Consider the following 23,235-nt stretch of genomic DNA (forward strand, 5'->3'; position numbering starts at 1 on the left):
TTCTGTCCAAATAAAATCTAAGTTGTCTATGAACATCAAGTTTGTGCAACATATATTCCAATTTGTTGGTATGATTAGGGAAGAAAACGGGCAACTCAATGACTTGATTAATGTTAACCTCAGTACATACTTTGGGCAAAAAGGATGGATTTGTCCTGAGAGATACTCTGTCAGCATGGAAGACCATATAAGGGGGCTTGATGGATAAGGCTTGGAACTCTGACACTCTACTGGGCTGAAGTGATGGCTACTAAGAAGATAGTTTTCCATGACAGAAATTTTAATTCACAAGATGATGCAGGCTCAAAAGGAGGAAGAATGATACGAGATAACATAAAATTCAAATTCCAGGGGGAATAAGGTGTCTTCACTGGAGGCCTTATGTGAAAGGAACCTTTTAGAAAAGCCTTAGACAATTGGGGAGCCATAATATTCAAACCATCAATTCCTAGATGGAAATTAGATATAGCAGCTAATTGTACTCGCACAGTAGCAGCCGCTGCTCCTCTGTTGAAGATTTCTGTAAAGAATTGTAAGATAGAAGACAACGGAGCTTGATAAGGGTCAGTGCTGTGGGAAGAAGCCCAAATGGAAAATCTCTTCCACTTACTACAATACAATTTTCTAGTGGAAGGTTTATGGGAAGCCAACAAAATCTGACTAGTGTCATGGGAAAGATTACAGAGCCTGGCTATGCGGGGAATTGGAGCAGCCAAGCGGTTAGCTTCAGTGTCTGCAAGGATGGATGAAGATCCCCTGACGGATGTGTCAACAAGTCCAGAACTGGGTCCAGGATCCATGGATCTTCAAGAATGTGATGGTAAAGAAACGGGAACCAAATCTTCCGAAGCCAATGAGGGGCTATAAGGATGATCATCTGTCCCAGTGACTTTGCTTTCTGTAAGAATTTGGGTATCAGGGAATTGGTGGAAATGCATAGAGGAGACTCAGGGACCAATTGTGGACAAGAGCATCCCTCGGGGAGTGACCTGGTGTGGGAATCAGGGCAAAATAGCTTTTGCATTTGTTGTTGATGTGACTGGCGAAAAGGTCGCAGGAAGGATGGCCCCATTTGCAGAAGATCCTGTCTGCAGTCTCTTGTTTGAGGGACCATTCATGGGACAATAAAATTGCTCTGCTCAGTCTGCCCGTAATGATGTTGGATTTGACTGGGATGTGCGTTGCCAACAGAAAGCACTGGGATGACAGTGCCCACTGCCATACTCTGAGGGCTTCTCGGCAAAGGGGATAAGACTTGGTCCCACTTTGTTTGTTCAGATAACAGACCACTGACATGTTGTCTGTCTGTATTGCAATTGTCCCTAGAGGAAGAGAGTCCTGAAAGTATTGCAATGCTAGAAGTACTACTCTCATCTCCAGGACATTGATATGCAGATGTGATTCTTGATCTGTCCATGTGCCTTGGGCAGTCTTTCCCTAAAAAAGCCCCCCCCCCACCCTATCAGGGAAGCATCCGTGGTCACAGTGGCAACTGAAGAGGGGGAGCATGAAAGGACGTCCTATTGTGACATGAAGAGACGTCAACCACCACTGAAGATCCTTCTTGCAGGAATTCGTTATCAGGATCATGTGACTCATTGGAAGTTCTTGGTAAGACCATTGCGTGAACAGAAGCCATTGAAGAATTCTCATATGCATCCTTGCTAACGGGATCGCTAAAATAGCTACCGCTATCAATCCTAGAACTTTCAATACCTCTGCAGCTGGTGCTCTGTTCTTTGATATCAGGGGCATGATGTGTTGGCGAAGAATAGAAATTCGTTCTATTGGAAGGTGAAGAGTGGTGGTTGACGTGTCTAGTTCTGTCCCTATAAAAACGATATGCTGCGATGGCAACAAGGCAGACTTTTTGAAGTTGACTGTAATGCCTAGCCGATCACAGAGTGTCAGAGTAGCCTCTCTCGCTTGAAGAAGTTGATACCTGGTGGTGGAGGTAAGGAGCCAGTCATCTAGAGACGGAAACACCTGGAATCCTAGATGCCTCAGGTGAAACATGACTACTGCCATGCACTTGGTGAACACTTTGGGGACTGTAGTGAGACCAAAGGGCAGAGCTCGGAACTGATAATGATAGGTTCCCAGCCAGAAACGCATGTGATCTCTGGATGGTCTGGACATCTTTATGTGGTAGTATGCAGCCTTGAGATCGATCGAGAGCATTCAATTGTCCTTCCCCAGGAACGGGAGTATGGACTGTAGCGTGACCAATCGGAACTTCTCTTTTCTCACAAATTGGTTGAGTCTGCTGAGATCCAAAATGGGTCTCCAGTCCCTTGTTTTCTTTGAAACCAAAAAGAACCTTGAGTAAGTTCCGAATCCTGTCTGGTCTGCTGGGACTGGCTGGATGACTCTTTTTTTCCAGCAATCGGCGTACCTCTATTGCTGCTTGTCCCATGTGACTGGGTGGAACGTCCGGGATTTTTTTGACGGGAAGAGGCTGGGTGGAGAACGGTATGAAATACCCTCTGGAAATGATACTTTGTACCCTACTGTCATTTGTTATATTTAGCCAGGCTTTTGGGTACAATGATAAGCGACCCCCAACTGCCTCCATAGTAGGACAGTCGGGTCTCCCTTCAGGAGCGCTGGTAGGATTGACCAGAGACGTGATCTCTGTCACCCTGGAGTTGTGGACCCCCTCTGCCGTGAGGGCGGCAACTTCCATTGAAATCCCCTTCTCTGCCTCTGGAGGGGGGGGGGGCTCTCCATGTGTGTCTTGAAAGGCTCCTTGGGCTTTCCGGAACCACATCTTTCCTCCCCTCTGACCTTTGGGAAAGGGTCGAGTGGGGGTGGAAAAAATGGACTCCGATGGCAGACAGAGTCTTTCCTTCTTGCTCACACTTGGTCAAAGTCTCCTTCACCTTTGGCCCAAACAAAGATGAGCTGTCAAATGGGGTATTAGTAAAGGAAGACTTGAAGGGTTCCACAAATGAACAGAGTCACATCCAGGCATGCCTATGAAGAGCGATTCCCGTAACTGTGGCTCTACTCGAACCATCAGCTGCGTATGATACGAGACGCATGGACGCACTGACTATCGAATTGAGGGTAGAGAGCTGAGTGGCAATCTTGTTGGATACACTCGAAGCTACAGCACCCTGAAGAGTATCTCCCAACCCCTTACCGAGATCTCTCTGCAGTTTGGTAAAATGTGTCAAGTAGTTCAGTGATCTGAGTGAGAAAGTTGCTGAACTGAACATGTGTTTCCCATATCTATCCATGATCCTAGACTCTTTGTTAGGAGGATGGAAAGATGAGGAAGTCTCAGACATTTCCTTTTTGGTGGCTGCCGCCACCACCATGGCATCAACAGGGACTCCCTTGGTCAAAAAAGACTTATCCACAGGGGCTGAAATAAACTTATTAGGCCTCCTAGGAACAGGGTCCATAGATTCTGGAGACTCCCACGCCCTACGAGAGACCAGATCCATAAGCTCATCATAGGACGGAGATACCCAAGAGATGGAAGGTTGAGACCCAAATGCCTTCAGGAGAACCAACTCATCCTCAGTAGGGCTCTTGGACTGCCAATTACCCCTCTGCCTAAGAATTTCAAGAATCACTGCAAAGGAGATGTCCTCAGAGGGAGATCTAGGGGACCCTTCTGATTCATCCAGGTTGGTGCCCGATGTGACAGACTCCTGGGAGAGTCCAAATGCCTCCTCTTGCATAATCTCTTCCTGGGAACCTCTTCAGGGGGAACTTCTAGAGAAGTCTCAGAAGAGCAGGGGGCACCCTGTGGGGCTACCTGAGGCTCAGGGTCTCTAAGCTTGGGATGACCGGAGGAGACAGAAACTGACACAGCCACTTTAGGGGAAGAAGAGGCCAGACCTTGAGATGAGGAAGTCTTCGGAGACGAGACTCACCTCATGGCTTCGAATACACTTTGGCTCCGATGAGAAGGAGTCGATGGCACCGACAGAGTCGCAATCTCCTCCCTCGCCGAAGCCGTGGGCTCCAAGCCCGAGGTAGGAGCTGAGCTCACCCGAGCCGAGGCCCCAAGAGGAAGAGTCAGCATCGACAAGTTGGTGCGGCTATCCTCCCCGAACCCAACCGGAGAGTGTTGGCTCCTAGAGTCCCTGGTCAGCGCCGAGAACATCCGAGCAGATGGAGCTGACGACACTGGAGCAGGTGTTGGCTCCAAGGGATCCGCAATCATCATGTTGGCCTCCTCTGGCTCTGAAGGTCCGGTATGGCTCGGAGAAGGAGCAGACAATTCAAGAGTAGTGGTCTTCGGCTCCAATGGTTGGGTCTGAGCCAACAGCAATTTAACTAGGCCTGGTGCCTTTAAGAGTTTCTGAACCACCCAGTCCATATCCAGATCAGATAGGCTGACAGAGGACCTGGAAGAGTAAACAGATGGAGCCGACTGCAGCAAAATGGATGGAGGTTTTTTGGCAACCAGTTCGAGAGCAGTGTCCCGGTTCCGAAAAGAACAGACTGTCAGCTTTGAAGGCAGTGGAGCTGACTGCAGCAAAATGGATGGAGGTTTTTTGGCAACCAGTTCGAGAGCAGTGTCCCGGTTCCGAAAAGAACAGACTGTCGGCTTTGAAGGCAGTGGAGCTGAAGTCACCACACTTTCTGACCTTTTTCCTTTTTTGGACCTAGAATCAGAGGAAGATTTAGATGATTTACTGGCTCCATCCTGTTCAGACAATGCCTCAGAAAAAGGGTGTTTGATACCCCTATCAATCAATTTCCTCTTCCTTTCTGCTAGCACTCTGGTGGAAAAGGAGTGACAGATACTGTAAGACTCTTGCAGGTGCACCTCACCCAAACAGTAAACACACTGCACATGGTCATCCGTGACTGATATTTTCTGTCTGCAGTCTGGGCACTTTTTAAACCCAGACTTTGGATGTTTGTCTTTTTCTTCAGACATTTCCACAACTGAAACACACTATTTAACTATGAGCTATTTTAACTAACTAACTCACACAAACACACACACAGCCCAAAATGGGCAACTGCAACTATATATAAACAGGATTAAGTAATCCAAAAACAATAATCCTAACAGGGAACACTGACTAAGAACTAAAGAATGGATCCTAAGGCCAAAGGGCAGAGACAAAGATAGATTATACTGAGGAAAGGGGATGAACACAGAAAAACTACTATCTACTAGCTAGTAATATCTACTATTAAATATAGATCAAGGATATATATAAAATTGAAAAATATAACTTGCTGAAAGTTGAAAAACTCCCAATAAACTCTCGAGCAAAGCTGGAAACCAAGAGATCCGTGCGCGGCAAACTAGATCTGAGGTCATTCCAGCAGTGCATTGTGGGATAAGGGGTGGGGTCTCGAGCTACTGGAGAACTTTGAGCTTGCTAGCCAGCCGTGTCAGAGCTGAGGATCGGCTCCGAACCCATCAGTGATGAATGAACGGCGAGATCGAACAACTTCACATTGTATAGTTATCCCCTTTGGGAAAAAACATGTACCGATGAATTATCACATAGGTGGCAGTACACTAAACACCGAAAGTGTGATAAGAGACTGAGGGACACAGGTGGACAGTGGCCTCACCTTCAATAACCACATTGCCACAACAGTCAAGAAATCCTTCTATGTGGCACACCATATCACTAAAGGCTTTTCATCCAGAAAAAAGGAGGTCATTGTTCCACTGTACTCATGCCTCATTAGACCCATTATAGAATACAATGCCCCATTTGGTATGTACCTCTCAAGACATCTGCAACAACTGGAAAGGTCGCAGAAATACCTCACTAAAAGAATCACAGGCCTAAAGCAGATGCCCTATGCTGACCGTCTTAAAAAACTCCAGCTATACTCTGTCGCATATCGTCTAATCCAAGGCAATCAATACTTAACATACAAGGCCATGTCAAACCCAGAGCTGTTGGACATGCTACACTTAAAGAAATCCCAATCCCTCAGAGCCACAAACTCCAGGGATCTAAATCTTGTCATTACAATAAACAAAACATGCTGGAGGGATAGGTTCCTGACCCAGAGACTCCCCAACTCTGGAATAGACTGCCCATACATGTCAAGCAGAGCGCCTCTTTGGCCCTCTTCAAAAGGAACCTTGATGATTGGATGGGAGAAAGGAAATTCTCCCCGGGGATCACGTCAGTCGCCCTACTAGACAGGGGTCCAGGGAAGTAAATAGTATGGGAAGAAATAGCCAGGGAATTATGACTAGGCTTGTATAGACCCTATGGCAGATAGCCTAGTACCAACCTATGAACCTATAACGACTGTCTTGTCACAGCAACTGTGGCTATGTATAGAATGAAACTGACTGTGCCTAATATAACTGTATTGTATTGCTGTAACTGTGACTATGTACAGGATGAAACTCACTGTGCTCTAAAGTAATGACTGTCCTATCACTATAACTGTGTCTAGGTATAGGATGAAACTCACTGTGCCTAATATAACGAATGTACTATCACAGTAACTATGACTATGTGTAGGATGAAATGCACTGTGCCTAATATAACGAATGTCCTTTCACTGCAACTGCATCCATGTATAGGATGAAACTCACTGTGCCTGATAATAACGACTATCCTATCAGTGTAACTGTGACTACGTATAGGATAAAACTCACTGCGCCTAATATAACAACTGTCTACTGGAACTGTGACTATTTATAGGATGAAAATCACTGTGCCTAATATAACGACTATCCTATTACTGTAACTGTGACTATGTATAGGGTGAAACTTACTGTGCCTAATATAATGACTATCCTAGCACAGTAACAATGACTATGTACAGGATGAAACTCACTGTGCCTAATATGAGGACTGTCCTATCACATTAACTGTGACTATGTAAAGGATGAAACACTGTGCCTAATATAACGACCATCTTATCACAGTAACTGTGACAATGCATAGGATAAACCTCACTGTGCCTAATATAACGGCTGTCCTATCAGTGTAGATGTGACTATATACAGGATGAAACTGTCCTATCACAGTTACTGTGGCTATGTACAGGATTAAACTCACTATGCCTAATATAACGACTGTCCTATCACAGTAACTGTGGCTATGTATAGAAGAAAACTAACTGTGCCTAATATAACGACTGTCCTATCACAGTAACTGTGGCTATGTATAGAAGGAAACTCACTGTGCCTAATATAACAACTGTCCTATCCCAGCAACTGTGGCTATGTATAGATTGAAACTGACTGTGCCTAATATAACTGTATCATATCACTGTAACTGTGACTATGTACAAGATGAAACTCACGGTGTCTAATATAACGACTGTCCTATCACTGTAACTGTGTCTCTGTATAGGATGAAACTTACTTTGCCTAATATAACGAATGTACTATCGCAGTAACTGCGACTATGTACAGGATGAAACTCACTATGCCTAATATAACGACTGTCCTATCACATTAAGTGTGACTATATATAGGATGAAACTCACTGTGCCTAATATAACGACTATCCTATTACTGTAACTGTGAGTATGTATAGGATGAAACTCACTGTGCCTAATTTGACGACTGTCCTATCATAGTAACTTTGGCTATGCATAGAATGAAACTCACTCTGCCTAATATAACTGTATCGTATTACTATAACTGTGACTATGTACAGGATTAAACTCACTGTGCCTAATATAATGACTATCCAATCAGTGTATATGTGATTATGTACAGGATGAAACTCACTGTGCCTAATATAACAACTGTCCTATCACTGTAACTGTTATTATGTATAGAATGAGGCTCACTCTGCCTAATGTAATGACTGTCCTATCAGTGCAGCTGTGAGTGTGTTTAGGATGAAACTCACTGTGCCTAATATAATGGCTATCCTATCAGTGTAACTGTGACTATGTATAGGATTAAACTCACTGTGCCTAATATAATAACTGTTCTATCACAGTAACAGTGACTGTCTATAGTTTGAAACTCACTGTGCCTAATATAATGACTGTCCTATCACAGTAACAGTGACTATCTATAGGATGAAACTCACTGTGCCTAATATAATAACTGGTGGAGGCGTGTCTATATTCATTAAGAATATCCACACCTCCAAGCTAGTTGCTCAGCATAATGCATCTGAGATTATCCAAGTTCAACTAACTCTGGGCAAAACCGCAATCCAGATTGTAGCTTACTACAGACCCCCCACCATGCCCCAGGATTCCCACTCCTCTTTTCAATACACTGAAAAATATTAAGGTACAACCCACCACCCTAATAATGGGTGATTTCAACTACCCCACCATTAACTGGGAAAACTACTCGTGTACCAACTCTATTGCTCAACGTTTTCTGGAAATCATCAATTCCATCGCCTTGGATCAACTTATTCACACCCCCACCAGGGGCAGCAATATCCTAGACCTGGTCATCACCAACATGGGCGACCGGTGTTCCACACCAGAGGTCAGCTCCTCATTGTTCAGACCCGACCACAAGCTAATCACCCTAGACATCCACATCCTGCTCCCACCCCCCATTAGGAAAACAACCATAACAAATTTCTCCAAAGCCAACTTCACGCTTCTTAAGACAGATGTGGCAAACTTCACAACACCCATGCAGATAGACAACAGAGGTACGACTGCTGAATCCTACACAAATGCACTTTATAAGCACTTACACGAGTGCATGAATCATGCTATCCCTAACAGAACCAAGATGCTATCCTCCAAAAAAGGAAGCCAATCTGGTGGTCTTCTGCCATAAACAAACTCTACAACAGAAGAAAGAAACTGTTGCAAAAAAAAAAAAAAAAAGAGTAAAATCCCACGATTGGAGGAACTCCCTGGTCAGCCTCAGTAAGAAGCTGAGATCCCTCATAAAATCCTCTAAAGCTAGCTATGAAAACAAAATCGCCACTGATTCTAAAGACAACCACAAAGCATTTTATAGCTATGTCAAGAATCTCAATGGCAACACTCAGATCTGCTCTGAGTTACAGCACAATGACACTAAATATATATAACCAACTGATATTGCCAACATCTTGGCAGATAGGTACAGTGCTAACTTTATCCCCCTCTCACCCCCTAAAGGGCCGATCTTTATACCAGAAAAATGCAAAGTTCCTGTAATCACAGCTGCACAGGTAAAAAAAACCTCACTCTCCAAAGCCAAGAACACAGCATCCATGGGACCTGATGACATCCCAGGCTGCCTTCTACACGAACTACAGAATGAACTGGCACACCAACTAAGTACCATGTTCAATCATAGCCTCACCTCAGGCTTTGTGCTCATTGACTGGCGCACTGCGACGGTTATCACACTCCACAAAGGGGGGGGGCCACAACAGACCCCGGGAACTACTGCCCCATTAGCCTGATGAGCCTGGCCTGCAAGGCCATTGAACATATCATCATGAAACTCATAAACAAAGACATTGGAGATCTCCAATCTCTGGACCCCACACAGTTTGGGTTTGTAAAAGGCAGATCATGTCTCCTAAACCTGACAGACTTCTTTGAAGGAGTCACTAAAGCCATAGATGACAGTAAGGTGATTCACACAGCCTATCTAGATCTCGCCAAGGTGTTCGAAACCATCCCCCACTCTGGAATTATAGATAAACGCATTAATTTAGGTATAAATCCCTATGTCACAAGATGGGTTGCCAGCTGGCTTACTGACAGAACCCACACTGTGAAAGTAGCAGACTCCAAATCAGACTTCAGACCAGTGCAGGGTTCAGTCCTGGGTCCTCTCCTGTTTGGTATCTACTTGTCTGAAGTACAGGCTAACACAGAAGGTCTTTGGCTAACTAAATTCGCAGATGACTGCAAACTAGGAGCCAAAATCAAAACTCCTAATGATGTGGACATCCTAAAAAAGGGCCTCACTGAGACAGATGCCTGGTGTCAAAGCCATGGTCTCAAGCTCAATGCCAAAAAAGTGCATTGTCATCCCCTTTGGTAAAAACTCTGTACCCATGAACTACCACATAGGCGGTAGTCTACTTAACACTGAAAGTGTGATAAGAGACCTTGGGAAACATGTGGACAGTAGTCTCTCCTTTGATAATCACATTGCTGCAGTGGTCAGAAAATCCTTCTACGTGGCACACCTCAACACAAAAGGTTTCTCATCCAGAAAAAAAGAGGTCATTGTTCCCCTCTACTCATCACTCATTAGACCCATTACAGAGTACAACGCCCCTTTTGGTATGTACCTCACAAGACATCTACAACAACTGGAAAGGTTGCAAAAATACTTATCAAAGAGGATTACTGACCTCAAACAGATGCCCTACACAGACCAACTCAAAAAAACTCCAGCTTTACTCCATTGCATATCGCCTACTCAGAGGCGATCTCTGCCTAACATACAAAGCTATGTCAAACCCAGAGCTGTTGAATATGCTCCACTTAAAGAAATCCCAATCCATCTGAGCTACACGCTCTAGGGACCTAAACCTTGTCACCACAATAAACAGAACATGCTGGAGGGATAGCTTCCTGTACCAGAGGCTTCCCATACTCTGGAACAAACTACCTATCTATGTCAAACAGAGCTCCTCATTAGCACTCTTCAAGAAAAATCTTGATGATTGGATGGGTAATAGGAAATTCACCCCGGGGATCACTTCTGTGGTTCTGCTTGACAGGGGCACAGGAAAATAATTTTCTTGGGTGGCGAAAGCCAGGGTACCTTTTTGGCTAGGCTTGTATAGGCTCTAGGGCCAATAGCCTAGTATCTACCTATGAACTGTCCTATCACTGTAACTGCAACTATGTACAGAATGAAACACTGCAACTAATATAACTATCCTGTCATTGTAACTGTGACTATGTATAGGATGAAACTCACTGTAGCTAATATAATGACTATCCTATCAAAGTAACTGTGACCATGTATAGCATGAAGCTCACTGTGCCTAATATAATGACTGTTCTATCACTGTAACTATGTATAGGATGAAATTCACTATAGCTAATATAATGACTATCCCATCACTGTAACTATGAATATGTACAGGATGAAACTCACTATAGCTAATAAAACGACTGTCCTATCAGTGTAATTGACACTATGTACAGGATGAAACTCACTGTACCTAATATAAAAATAAGTTATGTACCTACCATAATGTTCCATATTAGATGTCTTCATCTTGCCTTCCTTCTTGCTGTTTGGGTTTGGAGACAATCTTCGGCTCCGACTTGGCCATCTTCTATAGCTCGGGAGCTATTTACTGGCTCGAGGCTACCCCTTATCCCAGAATGCCCAGCATCAGCTACCCAGATCTCATTTGTGATAGCGCACACAAGACATTAGTAGAGTAACCAGTTACTAAAACTGGTTGGTCCAATACACCTAAACAAGGAAAGAGTTATAGATTTACCTGGCATGTGAAGTAATAAAAGATGTCACAAGTTATAAAGGTTGTACTGCGTAAAATAAATCCAACATGATAACTCACGCCAAAATTTAATGCAAAGCGTTCGGGTTAACCACCCTTCATCAGTACATAAAGACAAGTGTATTCTTACATTATTTAAATAGAGAGTCGTTCAAAATCACATGCTATAGCCAGCCTAACATCTCATACTAACAATTAACTTTTAAAATGACCTATCATTTAATTTATGCATTTAAAAGAAACTTACATTTTTTTTAAAAAACATACAATATTACTCAATTAAAACATATTATTATATTCTAAACATATGTAAAAATACATAATAAAACAAAAAAAGAAACTAAGAAATATACATCAAGTTAAATATTTTCCCTTTGCCTTTTTATTAAAACTGTTTTAAACTAACTGCATTATTCAAACCAGGTTTGGCATCTGCCTGGAGTCTAACAATCCATTCATATTCCTTCAATTCTAGTGTGTTATTCATATCACCTCCTCTATTTCCCATATCTACTGTACGTATACCCCTAAACTTAAATGTATGTGTACTATTGTACTCAGAAATATGTTTACTTAATGCATTTGTTAACACTTTCCTTCTAATATCAATATCAGATTTATGTTCTATCTGTTCTCTAAATTTTCTAGTGGTCTTACTCACATAAAATGATGTACATAGTGTGCATGTAGCTAGGTATACCACTTGGGTAGTATTACAGTTTATGGAAGTCCTGAAGGTGAAAATTTCTTTAGTTATAGGGTGTTCAATTGTATCTGGGCAGGATTCACGAAGGCTTGCACAGAGTCAATGAGTAGTGTTAAGACTCCATGCAGCCTTCGCGATCCAGGAACAGCCCAAAGTCCGTGTAAGTGACCAGCTAAAACGTCTCTAATACGGAGTGGGCGTGGATAAGCTAATCACCTCACTTGCAGCTGAATAGCATGCAAATGAGGTAGATTAGCGATCCAGGAAGCCCAAAGCAGCCCATGTAAGAGCCGTTTTAGCTGCAGAAATGTACTCAGTTGACAACTGAGTACGTTTCTGCAAAAACCACAATGGAGCCATGTCAGCTCCAAATAAAGGGTGCATATGTGTCAGGCAGCATGCCAATGGCCAAATATGTGGCCATTGGCAAGGTACCCCGATGCAAATAGGGGAAATAAATATTTTTTTTTTTGGCGATCGCCGATGTTTAAACCCAGTGCAGCCCTGCGCAAACGGACTGCGCTATATAAAAACATAAAAATGAAGGTTATAAACCCACAAATGTGGGTTTTATGCAATACATGGATTTACAATGCAGGGACCAGCAGACCAAAAACAACATGGCCACCGTGTAGCGGTTGCTAAGGGGGGAAGCTGAGTCTAAGACATGTAACTAAGCATTAGTAGGAAATCTGATGCAAATGAGTGTTAGGATACTGAATTCCACTGTCACAGAGCAAATGAGCACATTCTGAATAGTGTAAGAGTTACATAAGGGAGAGGAACAGAGTAGGAGATAGGTGACATCACAGGGGGGAATGGCAAAAAGAAATGCAGTTCATTGGAGGCCAGAGTTACATGACAGATGTCAGACACATATCATGGAAAGAGGAGTGCCACAACATAAGCATGGGAAAGTCAAGAAATGGAAGGTGTACACTGTTGCCTACACCAAAGTTTCTTGCTGGGCGTGCATTCGCATGTGTGCGTGCCATGAAGAGTGAGTAGGACAGTGTGCGCACGTGTAAGACAGACTAAGCATGTGGGAGCGTGTTACTAGATGTCTAACACTGTTTGCTCGGGTGTGCGCGCGCGTAGGGCAGACTTAGCATGTAGAAGCCTGTTGGCAGACCTGTAACACTGTTTGAGATGGTGTGCACGAGTTTTAACCAGAATAAGCAGATTCTGAACCGTGTAAGCATGTGTGTGCGCGTGTAAGCCACTGTGAGCGTGTTTCTGCTGGTATGCACGCTGCTCCCCCCTGAGGAAACAGAAAGGAAAAAGGAAGCAACAGAACTAGTAGGAAGCTAGCAGGGAATACTGCTGGAGCTAGCAGGTGAAAACAATTAGAAGCAGGCAATTACACAGGCAGAATAGTAGCTCAGCCCAACACTTAAAACTCTGCAAACAGCAGTGCAAGATGTTTCTCACAAGAGACACTGCAAGACAGGAGTAAGCTATTAGAAGTGAAAACTGAAAAAGCTGAACTCAGAGCAGAAATGTTAGGGGCTGCCATAGCTGTCATAATGAGACATAGGCGACTTGCTGAGGGTGGTGACAATGCAGATGGTGCCAGACAGCCCACAGTGAGGAGACGGAGAAGAGTGTACAGGCCCAGGGTCACCTACCACGGGTTACATGAGATGGAGATAGTAGAGCGCTATAGAGTGGACAGAGACCTCCTGCAGCAAATAGTGGAGCTGTGCAGGCCACGCCTCACACACAGAACCAACAGAGGGGAACCCATCCCAGTGGAAACCAAGGTATGTGTTGGCCTAAGAATACTAGCAACAGGTACATTCCAGAGACCAACTGGTGATATGATGGGGATATCACAGGCATCAGCCTCCAGGGTACTGCACCAGTTCCTGGATGCCATGTCAGCACATGTCGGTGATCATGTATATTTCCCCAATGCCCGTGAGGTATTGGCCAGCAATATGCGTCTCTTCCAGCAAATAGCGAAATACCCTGAGGTAGTGGGTGCAATAGACTGCACGCACATATGCATCAAAGCACCAGCCGGTGAGCGGGGTAGGGCCTACATTAACTGCAAGGGCTTCCCCTCCATCAACTGCCAGGTCGTGTGTGATGCCCAGGGCATAATAATGAATGTGTGTGCTGGTTGCCCTGGGAACTACCATGATTCCCACATCTGGCATTTGACGCAGCTGTACCAGACATTTGCCAATGGGGACATCCCACATGGACACCTAGTGGGGGATGCAGGTTATGCACTGGAGCCGTGGCTGATGACACCCATCAGAAACGCACACACACCTGAACAGGAATGCCATAATGAGGCACACGCACAAACACGTAATGTAATAGAGCGTGTGATTGGGCTGCTCAAGTCATGGTTCCGGTGTCTGGACACATCTGGTGGAGCCTTGCAGTACACACCAACTACATGTACCCACATTGTCATGGTATGTGCTATGCTACATAATATGATCTTGTGAAAACAGCTGCAGCAGGACCAGCATAGGGCTGGCCCAAACAGCCCCCCACCATTGCCAAGGCCATCACAGGCAGAGCGTGACTCGGAGGAGGAACAACCTGAGCCTGCCCCAGTAGGCAGAAGGAGGCGTGCCCAGTATGCTCTGGTCTTGTCAAAGAGGCAACGCATAGCACATACACTGGCTCAGTAGGAACCCTGGGAATGATAACCCCTCTGACTCACTCAAATAATAACAGGGATGCCTAAAATGACATGACCTGCTCACAAACATGTACAGGGAGTGTAATATGTGCATCCGACAGAGGCAGCCCTGCAGCACCACCTGAGGCATGAATGCCATGTGTTAAGTAATGAAACACCATGTACTATATGCACACCTGATGACCGTGATTAACATCCTACCCTCACCAAGCATCATGCCACAATATGACAATGAGATGATCAAGTGCAATAATTGGCTGAAGTATTGCAGTTAGTCAAAGGGGATCCAATGTGTGCCAGCCTGGGATGACATGCTGAGCATGACATGATGCTCCACCTGCTAGGTCTGGCGTGCACCTATCAGTGCAGGCTGTATGGATACTGGCAAAGGCTGTTGTTACCCACAGCGTGCCCTGAATAGGTAAGGCTCAAAACACAAACCTACCTCCATAGGTATCAGAAGGGATAAGAACCTAGATGTAATGCTACCCAATGCCAGAAGTCTAAACAGCAAGATGCATGCAGTCTAAACTCACCCAGTATGGAGAATGTTGATATCTGTGCTGTAACAGAAAACTGGGTCAAGGCTCACAACAGCACCCTAACACTACCAGGTTACACCTCATACTGTGCTGTACAGCCTCAAAACATGGAACAAGCTACAAAAGGAGGGTGACTAGCAATAATTGTCAAGGATAACCACACACCCATGTTGGTACCACAACAAGAAGCAGCATGGACTAGCCATGGTCAAGTAACAGTGGCTAAAACTGCCCCCCAGTTTATAGCCTGCTACAGACTACCATCCCAACACCAGGAACTGCACCTAGCCTATGTTGGAATACATGAATATATCAAGTCCTCCAAACCACATTATATTGGGTGACTGAAAATACCCAGACATAGACTGGGAGCATTACACTAGCTCCAACACTGTAGGACAAAAGTTCATAGAATCCAAAAACCAAAATGCCCAGGAACAACGTACCACTCCCACAAGAGGGGTAAGCATACTGGATGTGATAATCAGCAACATGGGTACTGGATGGCAAGATGAGAAGTGTATTGCTCACTGGTAAGACCAGACCACAGAGTAATCACACTGGATATACACATCCTGACCACAGTCCCTGGCCAGAAAACCACAGTGAAAAAAGTACAGTTTTGTACCTACCATAAATGTAGATGTTCGAAGATCCACATTGCTGCAGTCCTTACACTTGGGTAGTCCGCTGTCCTCGGTCGGCCCGAATATCAAAGTATTAGGCTGACGTCGGTCAAGGCGCTTAAGACTGACATCAGGACGTCAGGGTATAAATGCGCATGACCGACGTCATATCCTCAGTCTTTTCTTGCCCCAGATGTCAGAAGACCCTAAAAGGAAAGGTCAAAACCAAAAGACAGCAAAAAACAACCAACCACCCTTGCACTAATCATATGAACAATATATACAATATCCTCAATATTTACAACCCAAACCACACAACCGCCTCTAACTACAGAGGGGAAGGAGGGAGGGTAAATTGGACTGCAGCAATGTGGATCTTCGAACATCTACATTTATGGTAGGTACAAAACTGTACTATGTTCTTCATCTCACATTGCTGCAGTCCTTACACTTGGGTAGAATCCCAAAGCATAGAAAAGGGAGGATGGCAAAACTATAAAGTAGTAGGAGCTGCCAAAATGCCCTGTAAAATTGCAGTGGCAAAATCAGCCCTAGATTTAGAGTAAAGTGGAAGGTGGTAATGCTTAGAGAAAGTATGCACTGAACTCCAAGTAGCTGCCTCCAAAATATCTTTAGTTGCCACCCCTTAAAAAGCTGTAGAAGTGGCAGTAGCCCTAGTGGAATGAGGCCTAATCCCAGCTGGAATCTCCTTACCATGATGGGAATAACAGAAAGCAATACAAAACCCAATCCACTTAGAAATAGTTTGTTTTGACACAGGCTTGCCCTGAGAACCCAAAGCAAATGAAACAAATAACTGCTGAGACTGCCTGAACCCTTTAGTTCTGCTCAAATAATATCGTAACTGCCTGTGTATATCCAAAGTGTGCAAAATCTTTTCCCCTTTATTTTGGGGGTTTGCATAAAAAGTAGGCAAATGAATAGTTTGGTTTAAAGCCACACTAGAAACCACTTTAGGCATAAAGGAAGGATTAGTACGCAAAGATACCCTATCCTTATGGAAAATTAAGAAAGGCTCAACTGCCATAAGGGCCTGTAATTCAGAAACCCTTCTCGCAGAGGTAATGGCCAACAAAAAAGCAGTCTTCCATGATAAATATTTCAACTCTGCAGTAGCTGCAGGCTCAAAAGGTTGTAGAGTGAGTTTCTCCAACACAAAATTGAGATCCCAAGCAGGAGTAGGAGCTCTACGTGGGGGTCTTATATTCTTTGCCCCTCTAAGGAATTGCTTAAGCAAAGGATGAGAAAACAATGGTGGGTCACAGTCATAGTGAGCAGAAATTGCTGCAGCATGAACCTTAACAGAAGAGAAGGACAACCCTTTGTCCAGTAACTCAGTAAGATATTGAAGAGCCACACTCAGATTAGGCTTAGAAACATCAAATGCCTTTGCTGTACTCCAAAATAAAAATCTCTTCCATTTATCTGCGTACACTTTCCTTGTACTAGGCCTTCTGGCCTCCAAAATAACATTCAAAACTTGCTGTGGCAGCTGAGACCCTCCAGGGTTTAAAACAGAATATGCCAGGCTGTTAGGTGAAGAGAGTGAAGTTTGACATTGAGTAAATGACTGTTCTCCTGAGACAGCAGGTGTGGAATTAAAGGCAAAGGCCATGGAGGCTCCCGTACCAGACTTTTCAGTAATGGGTACCAGTGCTGTCGAGGCCAATCTGGAGCTATTAAAATCATCTTTGGCTTGTCCTGTCTGACCTTTAGGAGTACCTTTGAGAGGAGAGGCAGAGGTGGAAAGGCATACACATGAAGATTGCTCCAACTGAAAGAAAGAGCATCCACTTTCCAAGCTGTGGGATGAAACCTTTTGTGCAAAACTTTGGCAGCTGGTAGTTTAGTGGAGAAGCGAACAGATCTATGTCTGGAGTTCCCCATGACACTGTCAATTTCTGAAATACATGAGGATCCAATTTCCACTCGTGGGGATCCATAATCCGTCTGCTCAACACATCTGCTAAGGAGTTCTGTGCTCGGCAGAAACCTTGCCTGAAGATTTAGCTGTAAACTGAGAGCAGTCTCCCACAAAATCATTGCTTGTCTGCATAGAGGATAAGAATGTGTTCCCCCTTGCTTGTTGATGTACCACATGACAGTTGTGTTGTCTGTTAGAATCAACACCTGCCCTGGAAGAAGTAAATCCTTGAAAGCTATTAATGCAAACTGGACTGCTAACATCTCCTTCAAGTTGATATGTAGATGTTGTAGTCTGGCAGGCCACGTGTCTTGTATCCACTTTCCATTTAGATGAGCTCCCCAAGCTTTGTCTGAGGCATCTGTCGTTAGAATCTGACTGCCTCTGGCCGGGTCACAGAGAGTCCCTTGTTTAGGTGACATTCCTGAGCCCACCACAAAAATTCCTTTTGAATGCAAGGTATTATCTGAATGACAGTGTCCAAATCCTGGCAGTGCTGTGTCCATACACTTTTGAGATACCATTGTAGCTTCCTCATATGCAGTTTGGCATTGGGAAGCACCAGAATACAAGATGCCATGAACCCCAAGGCTTGAAGGACTGTCCTTGCAGTCAGCCTGGACTGATGAGACAATTGATGGAAGTAAAGGGAAAAATTCTTTTGTTTGTCCGGGGTCAAAAAGGCCATCTGGGATGCTGTATTCAGTCTCACACCCAGAAAGCACATGTCCTGAGAGGGTACTAGACTGGACTTTATTTCGTTCACAGAATACCCCAGGCATCTTAGCACTGCTATCACATATTGCAAATGATGAAGAAGTTCGTCCCTTCCTTGAGCCAGAATCAGGCAATCGTCCAAATAAGGATAGATCTGAATTCCTTTTAGCCTGAAGAAAGCTATTACTGGAGCCAGAACCTTCGTGAACACTCTGGGTGCAGTAGATAAGCCAAAGGGCAATGCAGAGAACTGATAATGAGAAGTCCCAGCCCGGAAACGCAGATACTTCCTGCAACTTAGCCTGATAGGAACATGAAGGTAAGCCTCCTTGAGATCCAGAGTCACCATCCAGTGATCTTTGCCCAGCAGAGGTAAAAGCTGTGGTAACGTCAACATTTTGAACTTGGGAATGTCCAGATAAGTGTTGAGGATAGATAAATCCAAAATTGGTCTCCACGTGTTCCCCTTCTTTGGTACTAGGAACAAGCGAGAATAAAATCCTAGGCCCACGTCTGGCAGAGGGACCGGCTGTATGGCCCCTATTTGAAGCAGCAGAGAAATTTGTTTGTGAGCCTCTATTCTTTGCTGAGGAGGAACGTCTGGCATGCCTTTGAAAGGAGGCAAGGTATGGAAATAAAACTTGTAACCTTGGTGTATGATATCCAATACCCATCTGTCTTGGGTAATTAAACTCCAATTTTCCTTGAAAAGTGCCAACCTTCCTCCCAAAGGTGCTGCCAGACAAGAAGGCTCTGGCAGCTGAAAAGGTAGGTCATTGGGCCTGTTTACGAAAGGACTGGCCCCTGCCCTCACCGAAGACTGTGCAGGTGAACTCCCTGTTCTAGGTCTGAAAGAGCCCTGAGCTCTGCCCCTACCACGTCTCGATCTACCCCTAGACTGTGAATCATAAGAAGGGTACGTCCATCCCTTAGCAGGCCAATTCCTACTAAATTTCGGAGGCTGAACTTGCAAAAAATCTTTAACAGTCTGCATAGACTTAGCCTTGTCTTCCATTTTCTTTAAGACTGCTTCCACAGGTGAACCAAACAACACATCAGACTGTAAAGGAGCATCTAAAATCCTTGTCTTAACATGGTCAGATAAATTCTGATCCCTCAACCAGGCGTGCCTGCGAAGAACTGACCCAGTGGCAGCCACCCTAGAGGAGGCCTGTACAGCATCAAAACCACATTGTAAAGAGTGCTTACCCACCTGTTCAGAAACATGTACCAAATCTTGTAATTCTTTACACTCAATACCTTCTGCCAGAGCATCAACCTTAGACTTCAATTGAGAAAGAAGATAGTTTTGATATTTCAACATGTGAAACTGGCAATTCAAAGCCCTCATAGCTAAGGTGGAAGAAGTATAGACTTTCTTTCCCCATCTATCCAAAGCCCTAGCCTCTTTATCTGGAGGAACCGGATTTTTTACAACAGAGGCCTTGACACCCTTAGGTCCCTGACTAACAGTTTCTGGTTCCGCCCTAGGACTCTTATAAAGATATTTATGAGCTTCAGGCACCCTGTAATACCTGTCCGGTTTAACAGGAGCAGGAGGTAAAGAATCAGGATTAAGTGAAGCCTCTGCGAACACATCTTCCACAACATCCAGAACAGGTGGTATAGCCAAAGGCCTATGCTGGGGTAAAAGCAAAAATTCCCTAAGCCTTTTCCTGGAATCAGAGAAGTCCTGACCTTCCCACTTAAAATGTTCCCTCATGGAATGAAGGGTCTCTGAAAAAGAAAAATCCTCTGGAGGAGAAGCAGAAGGAGTAGAATCATCCACATCAGAATCAGAATAAGGAGAATACTCCTGCAAGTCTTCAGCCGAAGACTCTGAAACATCCGAAGCCTGCTCAAAACTCCCCAACTCTGGTTCCACCCTAGGCCTCTTATCAGGAGGGGGCAAAGAACCTCTAATCAAAGTAATTAAATCTTCTGCCATTTTAAGCATGTGCTTCTTGGGCACAGATCCTAAAGAACTAGGAGTGACACCAACAGAAGCTAGACCTGGCCTTCCTCTGGGAGAAGCCTTAGAAACAGAAGGAGAGGGCCTAACCACCCTAGGAAGGGAGGGAAGTACAGTAACCTGAGAAGCCCCTTCAGCCTGACCTGCCTCCTGAGAGGCCACATCCTGCAATATTAAAGTCTCCCCTTGGGACTCCAGAGAAGCCTCCGGCGGAACCACCGGTTCCACTGACGCCTCTAAAGAACCGGCGTCCGGTACGGACGACTCTTCTTGCCTGGGTTTAGCTGTTTTGTCTTTGCGCTTCTTCGAAGAAGCGGGCGCCAGAGCATCCGACGGCATATTATAATTGCACCGCTTCCCAAAGACCAACCTGGCACAATCTAACCTTCGCTTAATAGTGCGCTTATTGAACCTAGCACAAAAGCGACACCCAACAACGTCGTGCTCAGGCCCCAAACAAGGAATACACAAAGTATGATAATCTCTATGCGGTATCTGTTTCCCACAAGAAATACAGTTATTCACTTTTTCTGACATCCGGTAAACCACTGAGGCAAGAAAAAACTAAAATATTCCCCAACGGGGTACTTAGCCAACTTTGACTCGGTCTGAAACTCCAATGAAAAATTTCAGAACGCCGAACGGCACTTGCAACGCTGCTTCTGCATCGGACCATGCGGCAAAAAAGACTGAGGATATGACGTCGGTCATGCGCATTTATACCCTGACGTCCTGATGTCAGACTTAAGCGCCTTGACCGACATCAGCCTAATACTTTGATATTCAGGCCGACCGAGGACAGCGGACTACCCAAGTGTAAGGACTGCAGCAATGTGAGATGAAGAACATCATGTATAAAGCAAAATTTGCACTCCTCCAAACTGATGTGGAATCCATTAAAGGTCCTGTGCAGGTGCAAAATATGGGCCACACCTCAGAACCTGTTATACAGGCATTCCATGAACACTGCCAGGAATGCTTGGATTATGCAATCCTAAATTAAAACAAGACACAATGCCATACACGCAGGCATCTGGCATGGTGGACACCAGCCATAACCAAACCATGCAAGAGAATGAGGAAGCTACTACATGATAGAACAAACATAAAAAAAGAAGTAATCACTGATCAGTAGTATGGCAATAAAATATGTCCACACATACAATCCACTAAGGCCAGCCACAACAAGTTGAATCTGTGAATCTTGAGGCAATGTTACACCTGCCCCAAGTACACAGACAACCCCCACGAAATACAAATATATGTGAGAGATGCAACCATCTATCCAAACTGGAGGCTGAGCTCCCTCAACTCAGTACTCCCAAAACTAGTCAGGAGGAGAAGGTAACCACACACACCACAAACCCAGTCCCACATAGACCTATCACAACTGCAAACCAAAGACATAAACACAAAAAACATTCCCGGAGGCCCGAATTACAAACACACCACACCAACAGAGGCCTCCAAAGCAGACACCCAATCAAACAACCTCCAAACATAGCACATGCAACACATAGTACACAAAGCTGGTGTGCCAAACAGTCACAGGCCAGAAGGAGAAACAACATGCCTGATACAGTTGTAATAGGTGACTCCATAGTGAGACACGCTGCTGTCCCGCACACCAGACTGAACAAGGGAAAGGGTACAGTAAGCTGCCTGTAGGCTGCTACAATACGCCACATAACACAAGTATGCAGGTCACCCCAAAGCAAGTAGAAATATGATGCAGTCATAGTCCATGCTGATGTGAATGACCTGAGATGTACCTCCCCAGACTACATGAAAAGAGACATAGATGAGCTCCCCGATTATGTAGTCCAGGCCAGTATAACACTGACCGTTTGCAGCATCCTATCCTCACCAAGAATGATGCCACAGTACAAACACGGAATGATCAGTTATAACAAGTGGCACAATTACTGGTGTCATTCCAAGGGGATCCAATGTCTGTCTGCTTGGGATGTCATGCTTGACAAGCCATGCAGCTGCTCCAGGGATGGCTTGCACCTGTTACCCCTGGGCGTCTGGATATTGGATAAGGCTTTTGCCACCTCCATAGAGCCTTTCGTAGGCAAGACTGAAAAGACTAACCCACCACCCTACAAAACATAAGTGGAAAGAAACATAAGGGTAATGCTGACCAATGCCAGATGTGTAAACCTCAATATGCATGCTCCCGAGGCCATCCCCAATATGGAGAACATCGATGTCTGTGCAGTGACAGAAACCTGCTGCATGCCTCCTGACAGCACACCAGCACTACCAGGTTATACCACATATCATGCGTTATGGCCCCAAAACCTGGAACAAAACATAAAAGGAGGGTGAGTATCCATATTCAGCACAGACACCCATACGTCCAGGTAACTGACAATGCACAAGGCATTGGAGTCCACCCATGTGCAACTAACCGTAGGCAAGACTGCTGTACAGTCTGTAGCATGCTACAGACCACACTCTCACACACAGGAACCCCACCCAGCCGTCCTGAAGACACTGGACAGTATAAATGTCCCACCAAATACCAAACAAGGTACTCACAAATTACCACATAGGTGGTAAATCATTATGTATGGAAGGAGTAATCAGGGACCTGTGGACAGTAACCTGTTATGTGACACTCACATTGCCAATGTGGCTAGGAAGACTGTCTATATTGGACACCATATCATGAAAGGATT

Source organism: Protopterus annectens, chromosome 16.part0, assembly GCF_019279795.1.
Source record: "Protopterus annectens isolate FY-2018-M chromosome 16.part0, PAN1.0, whole genome shotgun sequence".
NCBI classification, from domain to species: Eukaryota; Metazoa; Chordata; order Ceratodontiformes; family Protopteridae; genus Protopterus; species Protopterus annectens.